Below are 14,105 nucleotides of genomic sequence, written 5' to 3'. Positions count from 1 at the left end.
ATTAGGCCTCAATTTCGCATGGTACGCTTTCACTCCTGAGCCCTGTCGATAGTCCAGGCAAAAGATTAGGGCCACATGTAGGGTGTTTCTAAAACCGGGAAACACAGCATAATAATTAGAGAGCTGTCTTGTTATGGTGACACAAGCTGGGCACCACATATTGGCATATCTATGGAAAAAATTAAATTTTCACTCTGCAACATCGAGTGCACGTTAGGGATCTGCCAGGTACTACGTCTAGGTATACTCCTGGGATAAATGAATCCACACCTGAGGCCAGACCTGTTCGACTGACACCATCTCCCACCAACCAGGGTGGCAGGCTCAGGAGTGGGAGAGCCTATCGCGGCCTGGTCAGTCGGAGTTAGCTCCGCCCCCTGTCCTTTATTACCTGCTGTGTTCTCCTCCTCAGTGCTTGTAATTCTTTTGGATTCCTGGCCCCACTGCTGCTAGCTCCAGCCTGCTTCTGCCGTGCTTCTGCCTTGCTGCTGTTCTGCTTAACCCGCTTTGCTTTGCCTCCGGCTTGCTTCCTCCTCCGTGCTCACTTGGGTATACTCCACTTCATCCTGGTCCTGACAACTCATTCACCGCTCGTTTCCTCGCGGCGTTCCGTGGGCTACTGCCCCTTCCCTTGCGTGTTTCCTGTTTGTTCTCCCGTGCACTTAGACAGCGTAGGGACCGCCGCCCAGTTGTACCCCGTCGCCTAGGGCGGGTCGTTGCAAGTAGGCAGGGACAGGGCGGTGGGTAGATTAGGGCTCACTTTCCCTTCACCTCCTTCCTGCCATTACATAATTACAAGCCGCTTACCTAGTCTACCATTTCCACTACGCCGACGCTATCATGGACCCCCTTGAGACCCTGACCCAGCAGATGCAGGGCCTCTCCCTACAGGTCCAGGCCCTGGCCCAGAGGGTCAACCAGGGTGACGCTGCCGTAGTAGTTCCCCTCACCTCACCTCTAGAACCCGACCTCAAGTTACCTGACCGGTTCTCAGGGGACCGTAAGACGTTTCTCTCCTTCCGGGAGAGTTGCAGACTGTATTTCCGCCTTAAACCCCACTCCTCAGGTTCTGAGAACCAGCGGGTGGGTATCATCATATCCCGACTCCAGGTAGGGCCCCAAGAGTGGGCCTTCTCCTTGGCTCCTGACGCCCCTGAACTTTCCTCTGTTGATCGCTTTTTCTCTGCCCTCGGACTCATTTACGACGAGACTGACAGGACTGCTTTAGCCGAGAGTCAGCTGGTGACCTTACGTCAGGGTAGGAGACCGGTTGAGGAGTACTGTTCTGATTTTAGAAAGTGGTGCGTAGCTTCTCGGTGGAACGATCCGGCCCTAAGGTGCCAGTTTAGGTTAGGATTATCTGACGCCCTGAAGGATCTGCTGGTTAGTTACCCCTCTTCTGACTCCCTTGACCAGGTTATGGCCCTAGCAGTACGACTTGACCGACGTCTCAGGGAACGTCAGCTTGAACGCTTCAATGTGCTCCCCTCTGACTTTTCTGCGATTCCCCCCGAGGTCCCGTCTCCTCGCCCCTCCACGGAGGACTCGGAGGTACCTATGCAACTCGGGGCCTCCATGTCCCCTCGACAACGTAGGGAGTTTCGCAGAATGAATGGTCTCTGCTTCTACTGTGGGGACGACAAGCATCTTCTGAACACCTGTCCCAGGCGCAAGAATAAAAAGCCGGAAAACTTCCGCGCCTAAGTGATCATCGGGGAGGTCACTTGGGCGCACAGGTATTTCCCGCTAATGTGAAACGCAATAAAATTTTGCTTCCCTTTCAGGTCTCGTTTGCTGGCCGGTCTGCCACGGGCAGTGCTTTCGTGGATTCTGGCTCATCTGCTAATATCATATCTGTGGAATTTTCTATGTCTCTAAAGATGCCATTTATTGATTTACCTTATCCTATCCCTGTAGTAGGTATCGACTCAACTCCCCTTGCTAATGGTTATTTTACTCAGCATACTCCTGTTTTTGAACTCCTGGTTGGCTCCATGCATTTGGAGCAGTGCTCTGTACTGGTGATGCAGGGATTATCGTCTGATCTGGTATTAGGTCTTCCCTGGTTGCAGTTGCATAATCCCACGTTTGATTGGAATACTGGGGATCTCACCAAATGGGGTAGTGAATGTCTTATGTCATGTCTTTCTGTTAACTCTATTTCTCCCCGGGAGGAGGTAAACACGCTTCCTGAGTTTGTTCAGGACTTCGCCGATGTGTTTTCTAAGGAGGCCTCCAAGGTGTTGCCCCCCCCATAGAGATTACGATTGCGCCATCGATTTGGTGCCTGGTGCCAAGCTTCCTAAGGGTAGGATATTTAATCTTTCATGTCCTGAACGTGAAGCTATGAGGGTGTATATCCAAGAATGCCTGGCCAAGGGTTTCATTCGCCCCTCGACTTCTCCTGTAGGTGCTGGCTTCTTCTTCGTGGGGAAGAAGGATGGTGGTCTGAGGCCGTGCATTGATTATCGTAACCTGAATAAGGTCACCGTAAGGAACCAGTACCCACTTCCTTTGATTCCGGATCTTTTTAATCAGGTTCAGGGAGCCCAATGGTTTTCTAAGTTCGATCTACGGGGGGCATATAACCTTATCCGCATCAAAGAGGGGGATGAGTGGAAAACTGCGTTCAACACACCCGAGGGTCATTTCGAATACCTGGTCATGCCCTTTGGGTTGTGTAATGCCCCTGCTGTCTTCCAGAATTTTATTAATGAAATCCTGAGAGATTACCTGGGTAATTTTCTTGTTGTGTACCTTGATGACATACTGGTGTTTTCCAAGGACTGGTCCTCCCACGTGGAGCATGTCAGGAAGGTGCTCCATGTCCTTCGGGAGAATAATCTGTTTGCTAAGACTGAAAAATGTGTCTTTGGGGTACAGGAGATACCATTTTTAGGGCAAATCCTCACTCCTCATGAATTCCGCATGGACCCTGCCAAGGTTCAGGCTGTTGCGGAATGGGTCCAACCTGCCTCCCTTAAGGCGTTACAGTGTTTTTTAGGGTTCGCCAACTATTACAGGAGATTTATTGCCAACTTCTCGGTCGTCGCTAAGCCTCTTACGGACCTTACTCGCAAGGGTGCTGATGTCCTCCATTGGCCCCCTGAGGCCGTCCAGGCCTTTGAGACCCTCAAGAAGTGCTTTATCTCGGCCCCCGTGCTGATTCAGCCCAACCAAGAGGAGCCATTTATTGTGGAGGTTGACGCATCCGAGGTGGGAGTGGGGGCCGTCTTGTCCCAGGGTACCAGCTCCCTCACCCATCTCCGCCCCTGTGCTTACTTCTCTAGGAAGTTTTCGCCCACGGAGAGGACTTGGGTACCTGCCCGTGATGTTCACGCTGGGGTATTGATCAGGAGGTTCCACCTTCTCTTCCCTACTAAACCGGGTCCTCTTAGTAAGGGTCCGGTGGCCCCTCATAAAAGGGGGAGTACTGTTAGGGATCTGCCAGGTACTACGTCTAGGTATACTCCTGGGATTAATCAATCCACACCTGAGGCCAGACCTGTTCGACTGACACCATCTCCCACCAACCAGGGTGGCAGGCTCAGGAGAGGGAGTGCCTATCGCGGCCTGGTCAGTCGGAGTTAGCTCCGCCCCCTGTCCTTTATTACCTGCTGTGTTCTCCTCCTCAGTGCTTGTAATTCTTTTGGATTCCTGGCCCCACTGCTGCTAGCTCCAGCCTGCTTCTGCCGTGCTTCTGCCTTGCTGCTGTTCTGCTTAACCCGCTTTGCTTTGCCTCCGGCTTGCTTCCTCCTCCGTGCTCACTTGGGTATACTCCACTTCATCCTGGTCCTGACAACTCATTCACCGCTCGTTTCCTTGCGGCGTTCCGTGGGCTACTGCCCCTTCCCTTGCGTGTTCCCTGTTTGTTCTCCCGTGCACTTAGACAGCGTAGGGACCGCCGCCCAGTTGTACCCCGTCGCCTAGGGCGGGTCGTTGCAAGTAGGCAGGGACAGGGCGGTGGGTAGATTAGGGCTCACTTTCCCTTCACCTCCTTCCTGCCATTACAGCACACCAATTTCTGCAAAACACCTGCGGGGTTAAAATCCTCTCTACACCCCTAGGTGAATACCTTGAGGGGTGTAGTTTCCAAAATGGGGTCACTTGTGGGGGGTTTTCACTGTTTTGGTCACACAGGGGCTTTGCAAATGCAACATAGTGACCAGAAATCAATCCAGCAAAATCTGTACTTCAAAATCCAAATGGCGCTCCTTCCCTTTTGAGCCCTGCCTTGTGCCCAAACAGCAGTTTATGACCACATATCGGGTATTGCCGTACTCAGGAGAAAGTGCTTTAGAAACGTTGTGGTTCTTTCTTTTCTTTACTTATTGAGAAAATGAAAAAATTTGAGCTAAAGCTATGTCTTATTGAAGAAAAAAAGATTTTTTTTATTTTCACTGCCCAATCCAAATAAACTCTATGAAACCTCTGTGGGGTCAAAATGATCATAACACCCCTAGGTGAATACCTTGAGGGGTGTAGTTTCTAAAATGGGGTCACTTGTGGGGGGTTTCCATTGTTTTAGTCCCACGGGGGCTTTGTAAATGCAACATAGCAACGAGAAACCAATCCAGCAAAATCTGTACTCCAAAAGCCACATGGCACTCCTTCCCTTCTGAGGCCTACTGTGTGCCCAAACAGTATTTTATGACCAGATATCTGGTATCGCCGTACTCAGGAGAAATTGCTTTACAAACGTTGTAGTTCTTTTTTTCTTTTATTTATTGAGAAAATGAAAAATTTTGAGCTAAATCTACGTCTTATTGTAGAAAAAGGATTTTTTTTATTTTTACTGCCCAATTCTAATAAAATCTATAAAACCCCTGTGGGGTCAAAATGCTCACTACACCCGTAGATGAATTCCTCAAGGTGTGTAGTTTCCACTGTTTTGTCCCTTTGGGTGTTTTGCAAATGTCACATGGCCTCCGCAAACTATTCCTGCTAAATTTGAGCTCCAAAAGCAAAATGGTGCTCTTACTCCTCTAAGCCCAGCCGTGTGTGCAAACAGCCATTTAGGGCTACATGTGGAATGTTGTTTTAATTGGGAGAAATTGGTTTACAAATGTGGCGTGCTTTTTCTCCTTTAGTCCTTGTGGAAATGAGAAAAGATTAGCTAAACCTACATTTTCTTTTGAAAGAATGTAGATTTTAATTTTCACGGTCTACTTCCAATAATTTCTGTGATAAACCTGTGGGGTCAAAATGCTCACTATACCCCTAGATAATTTCCTTGAGGGGTCTGGTTTCCCAAATGGAGTCACTTTTGGGGAATTTCCAGTGTTTTGGCCATGCAAGAGCTCTTCAAACCTGACATGGTGCCTAAAATATATTCTAATAAAAAGGAGGCCCCAAGATCCACTAGGTGCTCCTTTGCTTCTGAGGCCGATGCTTCAGTCCATTAGCACACTAGGGCCACATGTGAGATATTTCTAAAAACTGCAGACTCTGGGCAATAAATATTGAGTTGCATTTCTCTGGTAAAACCTTCTGTTTTACAAAAAAAAATAGATTAAAAATGAATTTCTGCAAAAAAAAAGGAAATTTGTAAATTTCACCTCTACTTTGCTTTAATTCCTCTGAAACGTCTAAAGGGTTAAGTAATATTCTAAATGCTGTTTTGAATACTGTGAGGGGTGAAGTTTTTAAAATGGGGTGACTTATTGGGGGTTTCTAATATATAAGGGACTCAAAGCCACTTCACAACTGAACTGCCCCCTGTAAAAATAGCCTTTTGAAATTTTCTTGAAAATGTGAGAAATTGCAGATAAGTTCTAAGCCTTGTAACGTCCTAGAAAAAAAAATAAAACGATATTCAAAAAACTATGCCAATCTAAAGTAGACATATGGGGATGTTAATTAGCAACAATTTAGCGTGGTATAACGGCATGTCTTACAAGCAGATACGTTTAAATTTAGAAAAAAGCAAATTTTTGCAATTTTCCACGAAATTTTGGTGTTTTTCACAATTAAATACTGAATGTATCGAGCAAATTTGGCCAGTAACATAAAGTCCAATGTGTCACGAGAAAACAATTTCAGAATCGCTTGGATAGGTGAAAGCATTCCGAAGTTATTACCACATAAAGTGAAACATGATTTGAAAAATGAGGCTCTGTCAGGAAGGTCAAAAGTGGCCAAAGCGGGAAGGTGTTAACAGTCGTCACACGGAAGTATTCAACGTTCGCATGGATAAGGCCTAAGGGTCCTATTACACCGGCCAATATTGACCGTAACAACGAGCGCCGATCTATGAGACAGCTCTTTGATTGACGCTCTTTTTGCTCCTTTCACGAGGAGCTATGAACAATAACGTATAGAGCCTCGTCCCCATACATTACCATCATGTCGGCAGCACAGGGAGATGTGCTGCTGACAACGATATTTTCTGTGCATAAACGATACGATCAGCTGATGAACAAGCGTTTTCTCGATCATCGGCTGATCGTTGCGTTGTTTACACACGGCAATGATCTGGAACGAACGTTCACATGAATGCTCGTTTGCACGGTCATTGGCCCGTGTAAGGCTGAATAGCTCAGTGTATATGGGAAGGGGAGGAGGAGGAGGAGGAGGAGGAGGAGGAGGAGGAGGAGGAGGAGGAGGAGGAGGAGGAGGAGGAGGAGGAGGAGGAGGAGGAGGAGGAGGAGGAGGAGGAGGAGGAGGAGGAGGAGGAGGAGGAGGAGGAGGAGGAGGAGGAGGAGGAGGAGGAGGACGACATTTGGGCCCTCCATCTATTAGCCATTAGAGTGAAAAGGGCTACAAGGTGCATCTCTGGAAGACCCGCCACCACTTCTGGCTGCTGCAAAACAGTAATTCCCAGGCAGATATAGAGTCTATAGAATATGTCCGTGCTGTGATTGGCCGGTTACACAACGCCAGTGAATGCATTCACAACCTCCGGAGCAGTGCGATCACCTAGGTGATAACACAGAGAGTTCCCGCGATAACCCTCGGGATTGTCGCTCCCACCCCTCCTTCCAGCAGTCTATCGCCTGCGTCATGACACCACGGGACCGGATCCAGGAAGTGAGCGGGGCTCAGTGCAGCGGGACCGCAGCTAGTCAGCGCCCTGGCTTCTCCTGTCACTGCGAGCCACGGCTTCGACCTGGTGACGTCACTGCCCGCTTAGCTGGGCCTAAAGCTTCTTAAGCCGGACAAGCAACCCCGGGATAAGCTGATAAGCAGCCGCCTCCCTGGCATGCAGCAGTGAGTGGCTCTGGGGCACCCCCTACCACCTGGACGAGGATATGGGAGATGAATGAGCACAGCTGTTTTGCAGGTAGGATGAGTGTTGTCTGTCACTGCCGTTCTCAGAGCTAAGCCGGCCAGATGGGACCTGGTCACTGGCGCCCGTAAAACCTACAGTATTGGTCTGCACAATAACGACTGTTAGATATGTACAAATAATCTGGGAGGGACACCATACTGTTCTCTGTTGGAGACACTGGCCCATCTATAGAAAACCCCCAAAAGTTAGGTGTCCATGGCAAATGCCTCCCTTTTTCCTGGATGGGAGTGAAGCGCAGTCATGAGCGATGTATACCTGTTTATTGACCTGGACTATTAATGCTATTGCCAGTGTCTGGTAAAAGTATAAATCCCTGTGTTGCGCTTATCATCCTATCTAATCTCTATGATCGCGTGCTATGTGGCTTCCGAGGACAGGTGTATGGCAGCCATGTTTATATTTGTGGACAAGTACCTGGAGTCAGGCGGCCAAGGCACCTTAATCTTATTAGTGGTTTCTATAGTCCTTTTTCTATCTCTAATTTTGCACTAATGAACCATGGGAGAGGCTTGTTTATAGAGCGTCTCCACCTAAATGTTTTCACACACATTCTCCTTACAAGGCGAGAGATAGACAATCCTGCCTTGAACTGTAGATCTTTCTAAGAAAGACTGGTTGCTAGGGATGCACTGCCTGACAACCAAACTGAAATAGTTGTAGACTCCCTGGCAACCAGGTTGTTAGACATTATTCAGTGGTTTGTTCTAAGACTGAATTGGTACAGTATGGAGAACAGGACAGGGGGACAGGTAAGGCCTGGTCCCTATCCATCTTTTTGTTTTTTTTTTCATGGCTGAGGTACTGGACAACATTCCACTCCTAAGGTTACGTCCACACCCAGCGTAAACACTGCGGAACTTGTGTCTGGAAATTCTGCAGCATTTTCACAAAAGAAATTGAATCCGCACCCCAGGTCAATTTCCCCACGTCTTTTCTGAGGATTTGTGGTCAGATATGTTCAAATCTTAACCCCTTCCCACTCATTACGATAACTGTACGTGATAAGGGGAAGTATGGAGCGCCCCTATACTCAGCGGGGGACGGCTGTGTTACACAGGCGACACCTTACTGCAATGGGTGGAATCAAAGATCACTTTGATTATTTTATTTTTCTAGGACGTTACAAGGCTTAGAACTTTAGCAGCAATTTCTCACATTTTCAAGAAAATTTCAAGGTTATTTTGTCAAGGACCAGTTCAGTTCTGAAGTGGCTTTGAGGACCTTATGTACTAGATAGACCCCATAAATCACCCTATTTTAAAAACTGCACCCCTCAAAGTATCCAAAACAGCATTCAGAAAGTTTCTTAACCCTTTAGGTGTTTCACAGGAATTAAAGCAAAGTAGAGGTGTTGTTTACAAATGATTATTTTTTTTGCCGAAATTCATTTTGTAATAAAAAAAATTCTGTAATACAGAAGGTTTTATCAGGGAAACGCAACTCCATATTTATTGCCCAGATTCTGCAGTTTTTAGATATATCCCACATGTGGCCCTAGTGTTTTAATGGACTGAAACACCGGCCTCAGACCAAAGGAGCACCTAGTGGATTTTGGGGTCTCCTTTTTTTAGAATATATTTTAGGCACCATGTCAGGTTTGAAGAGGTCTTGTAGTGCCAAAACAGTTGAAACTCCCCAAAAGTGACACAGTTTTGGAAACTACACCCTCAAGGAATTTATCTAGGGGTATAGTTAACATCTTGACCCCACAGGTCTATGCTATATTTATTGGAATGTCTGTGAAAATGAAAATCTACTTTTTTTTTCTGAAAAAATATAAAAATTTACAAGGAATAAAGAAAAAAAAGCACCCCAAAACTTGTAAAGCTATTACTCCCGATTACGGAAATACCCCATATGTGGTAATAAACTGCTGTTTGGACCCACGGCAGAGCCCCAGAAGGGAAGGAGCGCCATTTGGTTTTTGGAGTGTGGACTTTGCTTGGTAATAGTTCTGTTTGGAGTATTACTGGTAACTCCCATAGCAGTAAATAGAGAGAGCGGCGTGCGTGCATGGCCACATTTCAAGTTTTTGATTCTCCACCTCCATTCCATCACTGGTTAAATGTGGCCACCACTACCTGGCGGGTTGGGGGACTACAGTACTCTACCTGGGGTGCAAGTCCCAGAGGATTGGCCTGCATCTATAAGGCTCCATGCACACTACTGTAAAAATCATCCATAATTGCGGACCGCAATTACAGTCCGCAATTACGGACCGATTCCCTTTTATCGTCCACGGACGCCTTCCGGTTTATTTACGGAAAGGTGTCCGGGCTGTAGAAGTGTACGGCAAAGGATAGAACGTGTCCTATCTTTGATTTTTATGGTCCGTGCTCCCATACTTTGTATGAATGCACGGGCCAAAAATGCGGCTGGCCGTGCCCACAATCGTGGCCCGTGATTACGGGCATGACTGTGTGCATGAGGCCTGAGGCATCAATGGCATATCCCTATAGCTTTTAATCTATTCTCAAGGTCATGGCGCTTTATTTGGTGCAATTTTTGCAAAATCAAGGCAAAAATGTGATCGGACCACACCGTGTGACTAGACCCTAAGCTTTCAGTGATTCCTCTCAGCCAGTCTGCAACCTTAAGGCCACGTTCACACAGGGCGGATGTGCTGTGTAAAAGTACACCGTGTATCCATCCTAAACTCGCAGAGAAACCGCTCTAAATTGTGGTGCGGTCTTTTGGGTTTTATGTCCGCTGCGGAAAACACTAGGTAAAGGAAAAAAAGCTTATATGTAGCCCGTTCGCCATAGTCATGGCGACATGCCCCTCTGTTGTCCGTGCAACCCACCCTGACGTTTCATCCCATGTGACCGCTGCAGCCTGTGGTTTACTGTGCAGCAGTCACATGAGATGAAACGTCCTCCCAGGAGGCCTCACTGGAGCATAGAGGGACGTGTCACCATGAAAAACGGGGCAAGTAAGGCGGGATTCACACGACCGGGTCGTTCCTGAGCCCGGGTGTCGGCCGGTAAAATCGGCCATTTTGCCCAGCCGGTTTGCATTAAGTTTTCCCGGCCGTCAAAAAATCGGTCGTGTGAATAGCCCCATTAGGGGTCTATTATTCCTAATGCAGCCGGGTGCCGGCCGATTTATGAACGGCCGGCACCCGGCCGGGAAACCCTGCCGTGTGAATGAGGCCTTAGATTTATTTTTTTCCATCAGCCCATAACTGTAGGTGAAAGTAGCAGATTTTAACATCTTGATGACTGGTTCAATTTTGGCCTTGAGGACTAACAGTTTTTTTATTTATTTTTTTTTTTTTTTTTTTTTATTTATTTTTTTGCCTTTTCACATTCCAGTGGTCACAACATTTTTATTTTTTATTCGATTTCCCCTTTTGTGACTTTATTTTTTTTTTTTTTTCGGGACAAGTTGTGCTTATGTATGTGCTATTTTTTGGTACAAATAAATGAAATGCTAATGCTAATAGCAATAATGAAGAAAAATATTTCCTTTTTTTTTTTTTTTATATACACCATACAACTATCATCATAACTTTATTGTACTTGTTTGTTACAGGTTTTTAGATGCTAAATATGTGTATTTTATTTCTTATAATTTATAATCCTTTTTAGATTTTTTAATTTTATTTAAGATTTTTTTACTGTTTTGTTTTTTTTAACATTACTTTAGTTGTGTTTTTGTTTTTTTTTAAATCTTACGGGGATTTTTATTTTTTTCTGCTATAGTGTACTGGCATATCTATATATGTTAGTACACAGGCAGTTGTTATTACATACTGAAGTATGCACGATCAACAGGGAATGTGGTCAGACAGCTCTGGGGTCCTTCAATGAACCCTTCGCTCTCTGCTCATATGGGCACATATTGCATTACAGAAATTCCCTGTGACGCGATCATAGGGGGCTCCACCTCCTCAGTCTCTCCCTTTTTATATACCACAATTAACACTAATAAAAAGGGTTTCTCTGTTCTCCACCGTTACAGCGAGGCTGCAGCCGTTGCCCCGCTCCTGATCGCACAGCCACAGTAACCGCATACTCTTCATGGGTTAGGAAGCAGTTAAGCCACATTGGCTACTTGGCTCCTGAAATTTGCCCGACCCTTAGGGTATGTTCACACGGCCTATTTACGGACGTAAATCGGGCGTTTTTGCCCCGAATTACGCCCGAAAATAGCGCCTCAATAGCGCTGACAAACATCTGCCCATTGAAAGCAATGGGCAGACGTTTGTCTGTTCACACGAGGCGTATATTTACGCGCCGCTGTCAAATGACGGCGCGTAAATAGACGCCCGCGTAGAAGAAGTGACCTGTCACTTCTTTGGCCGTAATTGGAGCCGCTATTCATTGACTCCAATGAATAGCAGCGCTAATTACGGCCGTAATTGACGCGGCGTTCAAGCGCCTGCACATGCCGGTACGGCTGAAATTACGGGGATGTTTTCAGGCTGAAACATCCCCGTAATTTCAGCCGTTACGGACCCCCGCCGTGTGAACATACCCTTACTTAAAGCGACTTTTACTAACCTGACATCATACTGTCCATCATGTTTACATATATTTTACTTATTTATTAGTGAGTTTCTTTGTGAGTGTTTTTAGTAGTGATTTATGTGTGTGCTGTTACTACAACATGTGTTACTACATGGTGGATCACTAGGCGTTGCACTCCTCAATAGATATTCATTATGTGAACACCCCCATGTTGAGTTTTGACAAGAAAGTAATTACATTACAACACCTTATAAATAGTCAGCAACTAGTACTATAATGTAACACTTGTAGGGTTTACAGATAAATAAATATATGTTGGACACTAGTGCAGATAGCATACCGTCTCTAAAAAAAACTATTTTTTTCTCATATCAGCGTCACCCTTCCGTTCACAGGTTCCGTTGCATCTTTCCTTTGGAGGAACCTGTGAAGGGAAAGCCAAACAGAAATGAAAGCTTCAGTTTGCATTATCATTGATTTCAATGGTAATGCTTCAGTTCCATGGTTTTCGTTTGTCTCCGTTCCGTAGCGTAAACGGAATTCTGTGCGGAAATTTGGCAGCATTTACAGTAGCAGCAAAGTGGATGAGATTTGAACAAATGTTTTGCACACGCTGCAGAAAAGAAGTTCATAACTTGACCTGCAGTTTGGATTTTAAATTTGCAGCATGTCTGTTTATGCTGTGGATTCATTGTTTTTCTGTTATGGGTTTTCCCTACTGATCTCAATTGGGATGTAAAACCCGCAACATATAGCCAAGTGTTGCGACGGAAACGTTGCAATCCCGCCGCAAAAATCGCAAATAAAAAAAAAACCTTTTTATGTAAAATGAATAAAACCAGATCATACTTCAAGTTGTAATATCGACGCTTTCTTCTGTTGTCCGTCGAGGCCGGCCTCCTGGGATGACGTTTTATCCCATATGACTGCTACATCGTCATCCTAGGAGGCTGGGGTCTGCACGGACAGCAGAGGGATGCATTACCATGACTACTATGGAATACTCACGGAAATAATAGCGTAGTAGACGGAATGGAAACAAACAGTGGCATTACCATTGAAATCCATGGTCATGCAAACAAAAGCGATAGTTTCCGTTCATAGGTTCCTCTGACGGAAAGGTTGAATGGAACCCAAACGCTGATGTGAACAGGCCCTAAGGCTCTAGTCACACGACAGGCTCCGGATGTCGGCCGTTAAATACGGCGGTGTTCGTTTTAGACGGCAGTTTTGCATCCGTTCCGGGCAGTGTTACCGTTTTTGACAGCTGATTGTGACCTGTTTTGCGTCCAGTTTTCATTTTGTCAATTTTTTGGTAATGCCACAGTGCCCCCTGTAGATAATTCCACAGTACCCCCTTACCAACATCTAACATTCACCCGATGTCCTCGCCACAACTCTGGCCAAGTCTCCTCACATGCACTTCGTTCTGTGAGTAGGAGGAGAGAAAGAGGGAGATGCAGAAACCATGTCCATCAGTCGGATGGCATTCGAGTGACGGCTGTTTTTTACATTGAATCGTATGGGAGCCGTGTGGCCATGAGAACGGCCTGAAATAGGGCATGTTTTATTTTTTGATGGGCTGTCAAAAAATCGTCCGTGTGAATAGCCCCATTGGGGTTAACAGATTTGATTAAATTAATAAATAAATAAAAAAACGGCTGCAAAAAAAAACTGTTGCGTGAATAGTAGTGTATCTAGATAGTTAGTTACGTTTTGACTGATCCTGCAGGCTTCAAAATGCCTGGAAGTGAGGGATCATTGCACCTGATAGTGACTTGTGACTCGCTTCCATTAGAGACAGACTGACAGACTTTGATGAATTGCTGTTATTTTCAGGAGGCATAAATGTGTGCTTCTTGGTATTTTGGGTTCTTCAGCGTCTACTGCAGTTGCTCGATGATATTCAGAGAGCGAGATGAATCCAGTAGGGGCCATTATTTGCTGTTCTTGCATGATTTATTCTAGACATTTAAATGCTGGGGTCAGTTTCACCCAACTGTGCAAATGTAGATTTATTAGTCTGACTCATTTCTAATTATATTGCTCCCCGCACAAATTGTTACACGAGGTTTCATGTGTGGTACGATGCACTATTTTATTATCCGTTATAATGTGCATCTCCGTTAATACAACTTTAAAGTAGCTTTAGTCAGTAGGAAAAACACCTATGCACTCCCCCTCCTTTCTTTTTTACAATTCAAAAGCTTGCTGGTCTATCAAAAAACTCCTCTATGTTTTAAAGAACACTTGTCAGCCCTCCTGACATGCATGTTTTCCTAATGAAAAGGGTTGTCCGGTTTTATCACATCCTGAAACGGTTTCATCCTTTGGTTATGCCA

General features: G+C 45.8%; 1 protein-coding gene across 3 annotated transcripts in view; it reads left to right on the top strand.

The window, feature by feature from the left end:
- Positions 1-6,724: 6,724 nt before the first annotated feature.
- The window catches only part of TAB3 (TGF-beta activated kinase 1 (MAP3K7) binding protein 3), a 68,169-nt gene continuing 60,788 nt past the window's right edge, over positions 6,725-14,105 (top strand). For all 3 annotated transcript variants that reach the window (XM_075852732.1, XM_075852734.1, XM_075852730.1), the window contains exon 1: positions 6,725-7,282. The gene's annotated coding sequence lies outside the window, so the exon portion shown is untranslated. The remainder of the gene's footprint in view (positions 7,283-14,105) is intronic.

This window comes from Rhinoderma darwinii, chromosome 2 (genome assembly GCF_050947455.1).
Source record: "Rhinoderma darwinii isolate aRhiDar2 chromosome 2, aRhiDar2.hap1, whole genome shotgun sequence".
In the NCBI taxonomy this organism is placed as follows: domain Eukaryota; kingdom Metazoa; phylum Chordata; class Amphibia; order Anura; family Rhinodermatidae; genus Rhinoderma; species Rhinoderma darwinii.
The sequence above is the reverse complement of the archived record's forward strand: the minus strand, read 5'-3'. Positions and strand labels throughout refer to the sequence as shown.